The sequence below is a fragment of the Phascolarctos cinereus genome, unplaced genomic scaffold (genome assembly GCF_003287225.1).
Source record: "Phascolarctos cinereus isolate Bilbo 61053 unplaced genomic scaffold, phaCin_HiC Scaffold_5;HRSCAF=322, whole genome shotgun sequence".
Classification (NCBI taxonomy): Eukaryota; Metazoa; Chordata; class Mammalia; order Diprotodontia; family Phascolarctidae; genus Phascolarctos; species Phascolarctos cinereus.
In genome coordinates, this window is record NW_027555958.1 from 99,026,821 (window position 1) to 99,031,697 (window position 4,877).

Below are 4,877 nucleotides of genomic sequence, written 5' to 3' on the forward strand. Positions count from 1 at the left end.
AAGAAGGATTAGTGTAAAACATCTTCCCCAAATCTGGAGAATACTCTTTCCTGGTATATTCAAAGTCCCTGGGGGAAATGTTCTTAAATATAGTATATGTGGCCAGAGGATAAAGCTCCAGTTACTGGAAATGAATTTTGTGGAGTGCTTATGCCTTTCCTGTTAGGATAATGCCTTGAAGAATCCTAAAACTGCCCAGCCTTGGTCTGGCTGGTTAGTCTTCTTTGTATATATCAGCTCCTAATTTGAACTGTTATCTCTCACTGGTCCAGTCTTTCTGATGACATGGTCAATGATGCTGGAGTAGGGCAGGGGAAAAGTGTAACAATCCCTGTGGGCTCCCTGAACACCCTCCTTGCTTCCCTCAAGTAGAAATGATGTGGTCTGCTTCCTCAAGGCACTTCTGATCCCATAAACACCTTAAATTTGATGACTTTGTGGATGAATTTCTCATTCTAAATTGACTTGTTTTATAAAGCTGCTGATTGTTTTTATCTAATCATATCAAATCTAGCTTATATATCTGATTGATTGATTTAATCAAGAAGTATGGGCCTTCTGAGATTATATTAATTGAAATGAGTGTTTCTACCTCAATCCTTACCATAGAGTAGGATTTGAATTAATTGTGACTGAATACTGAAGCCTAAGCTTCTGGTCTATCACAAAATGCTCCTTAATGGCTGAAATGTGGTTAAACCTGAAATGGCATTTAAGTGATCTTATCTTTAGTTATTTTGGACTTCTGGATTCAGAGAATTAACTTTTGCTTTCACAGTTTTCATAACTGGTAATTGCCTAGTTCCTGTGCCAATTTTATTCATCTTTACAGCCTTGATTCTTTCACTGCTTCCCAAGAGACTTACCCTTCTTTCCTATTCTAAGGATTATGTGATTCTTTGGCCCTGCCCTCTTAGAGTTTTAAAAAATAGAGCTATGTTTGCTCTGTAGATTTTAAATTTTTTTACATGGAGTTCTGGGGCCTCTAACTAGCTGTGTGACCTTGAGTCAATCTTTTAACTTCTGTGCCTCAATTAGGTCATTAATTAAATCATGAAATGTTTAAATGGATGGTCTCTGAGGTTCCTGTTAGCTCTAAAATTCCATGATTTTAAAGGATGTGATTTTTCTGACCCTTAATTAGGTAGGTGCAAAACTTTTCACACCCTGAAAATGTACTCACCAGAAGTAGAATTCAGTAGTGGATTGGAGGAAGTAATTTCAAGAGCTGCTTGTTCTTGGGTGCAAATGTTTATGCTAGTGCATAAATGACAGGAAGATTTATGGTCACAACTCCCCAAATAAGCATTTTCATATCCATTATTCACAATAACATAGATCAAAGGCATACTCTAAAATACCCTTCCTTTTAAAAAATATGGCCTTAATTCAATGCCAGAAGCCCAGAAAATACTTAAAGGAACAAGCAAGGGTACTGCTTCAGAGGTGATCTGAACCTCTGAAGCTTAATCTCAAATCATTCTTGATTAGTAACAGCTGGTAGTTATGTAGAACTTTATAGACATTGTCTCACCTGAACTGCCTTATAAGCCTGTGAAATTATTATGATCTAAAAGACTTACCATAACCATTATTTTCACCAAATTATGATTTAATTTGTGGAATTTCCAGTGAGGAAAATCCTACAGATACAGATCAACAGTTGGCCTGCCATTTAAAGTGTTTTGATATTTACCTGAAACAATGAGATCTTCAATAACTTGTGTAGGGTCCCAAAGTGAGAATATATCAAAAGTGGGACTTGAACATAAGTCTTCCTGATCCTGAGGGTGGCTTTTTACCTACCAAATCATGCTTCCTCTCAAACTAACTGGCATTTCTAGCCCTATTTTATATTTCTATCCCAACCTCACAAACACTAACTGTTTGGGTTCCCAAAGAACAGTGACTAATTCTCTGCTCTGGCTTTCAGGAATATCTCTGAAAAATTTAGCTGGTTTCTTTGTCACCATGAGTTTTGTATATTGGAGGAGGAAGCTTTTGTTCAGGATTCTATCTGAAAAATAAAAGCAAAACATGACTCCCATGTATCATTGTCTAGAGCAGATGGGTAGAGATCACCTGCTTTCTTGCCAAAGGGTTAGGGGAAGCAGGTAGATAGGAGATAATTTGCTTTACAGGATATTTTTTCCTCCTCTTTCAGGGTCCTAACAGGGCTGAGGTGATTTGCAAATGTTCTCCCCATGTAGGGTAATAAGTGTTGCAAATGTGAACAGAAGATGAATAATTTACCTGTCTGACCTATGAATTCGGGAAGAATTTAGGCCCAAACAAGAAATAGAGATCATTAAATAATGCAAAATGGAAAATTTTGATTATATAAAATTAGAAATCTTTTCAACAAATAAAACTAATGCAACCAAAATTAGAAGGGAAACAGAAAAGCGGAAGAAAAAATTTACAGCAAGTATTTCTGATAAAGCACTCATTTCTCAAATATATAGAGAACTGAGCCAAATTTGTAAGAATACAAATCATTCCCCTATTGATAAATAGTCAAAGGATATGAACAGGCAATTTTCATATGAAGAAATCAAAACTATTTATAGTCATATGAAAAAGTGTTCTGAATCACTATCGATTAGCGAAATCAAATTAAAACAACTCTGAGATACCACTTCACCACCATCAGATTGTCTAATATGACTAAAAAGGAAAATGACAAATGTTGCAGGGGATGTTAGAAAACTGAGACACTAATGTACTGCAATTATGAAGAGTTCCAAACATTTTGGAGAGCAATTTGGAACCATACCCAAAGGAATATGAACCTGTGCATACCCTTTGATTCAGCAATACTAGTACTAGGTCTGTATGCCAAAAAGACAAAAAAGGGGAAAATAACCTATTTGTACAAAAAAAAATTATAGCAGTTCTTTTTGTGGTGGCTAAGGATTGGAAATTGAAAGGATGTCCATCAATTGGAGAATGGCTGAACAATGTGTGGTAAATGATTGTAATGGAATATTATTGTGCTATAAGAAATGACAAGCAGGATACTTTCAGAAAAAAAGAAACTGGAAAGACTTACATGAACTGATACAAAGGGAAGTGAGCAGAACCAGGAGACCATTGTATACAGTAACAACAATATTGTACATTGAAGAATTGTGAATGACTTAGCTATTCTCAGAAATACAATGATCCAAGACAATCCCAAAGGACTCACAATGAAAAATGCTCCCTACCTTCACAGAAAGAACTGATGCTATCTGAATGCAAATTGAAGCATGCTATTTTCCTTTCCTTTCCTCTCCTCTCCTCTCTCCTCCTCTCCTCTTCCTCTCCTCTCCTCTCTCTCCTCTCCTCTCCTCTCCTCTCCTCTCCTCTCCTCTTCCTCTCCTCTCCTCTCTCCTCTCTCTCCTTCTCCTCTCCTCTCCTCTCCTCTCCTCTCCTCTCCTCTCCTCTCCTCTCTCCTCTCCTCTCCTTCCTCCTCTCCTCTCCTCTCCTCTCCTCTCCTCTCCTCTCCTCTCCTCTCTCTCCTCTCCTCCTCTCCTTTCTCCTTTCTCTCCTCTCCTCCTCTCCTCCTCTCCTCTCCTCCCTCTCCTCTCCTCCTCCTCTCCTCTCCTTTCTCCTCTCCTCTCCTCTCCTCCTCTCCTTTCCTCCTCTCCTCTCCTCTCCTCTCCTCTCCTCTCCTCTCCTTTCTCCTTCCTCTCCTCTCCTTTCTCTCTCCTCTCCTCTCCTCTCCTCTCCTCTCCTTCCTCTCCTCTCCTCTCCTCTCCTCTCCTTCCTCTCCTCTCCTCTCCTCTCCTTCCTCCTCTCCTCTCCTTTCCTCTCCTTTCTCCTTTCCTCTCCTTTCTCTCCTTTCCTCTCCTTTCCTCTCCTTTCCTCTCCTTTCCTCTCCTTTCCTCTCCTTTCCTCTCCTTTCCTCTCTTTCCTCTCCTTTCCTCTCCTTTCCTTTCCTTTCCTTTCCTTTCCTTTCCTTTCCTTTCCTTTCCTTTCCTTTCCTTTCCTTTCCTTTCCTTGTCTTCTTGAACCTAATGACTAATATAGAAATGTTTTACAATTGCACATGTGTAATCTATATCAGATTACTTATCATCCCAGGGAAGAGGGAGGAAAGAGGGAGGGTTAGAATTTGGGACTTAGAAAATTTTTTAAAAGAATGTTAATATTGTTTTTACACATAATTGGGGAAAAATAAAATATTTTTAAGACAAAAAAAGGATATTAGTGATAATCTCATCTATCCCCATCAGAAGCATGAAGCCCATTGACATATCAAAATTGAAAAGATCAAAAATAAATAACATGGTTCTAAGGGAGCCATAGTCTGATTAAAGCAAAACAGAGATGAATAAACTACTTTTATGCAGACATAGAAACAAATAATTCTGACTGTCATAATTTAAGTTTTCAAATAATTTTTCTTTGACAACTTCTTATAGGGCAGCTGGACAACTAGACAGGGTAAAAAAACAAAACAGAACAGAAAAACCAAACTTTTCTTTTAAAATCTTCATGACTAACTTTGGTTGATATGCACATTTTATAAAATAAATACATTTCTTATTTTTTGCCAAATAGCAAAAAGAGAATATTTTAAAGTCAGATGACCTGTATTTAAACCACAGCTCTGTCCTTATCTACCCATGTGACATCAAAAAGGCACTTCACTTTCTGAGCCTCAGTTTGTTGTAAAATGAAGGGATGTGACTAGATAAACTCTAGCGTGCCTTCTTGCTCTAAATGTATAATTCTATTATCCTAGAAGATGGGGCCTCTGCCTCAGTCATCTTTGTGTTCCCATAATGCTTGGCATATAGTAGGCCCTTAATAAAAATCATAAAGAGTAAATAAATGAATGTTCTTTGCTCTATTTGGGAAAGAGAAATATGGCTTAGGCTTTTTTTGTG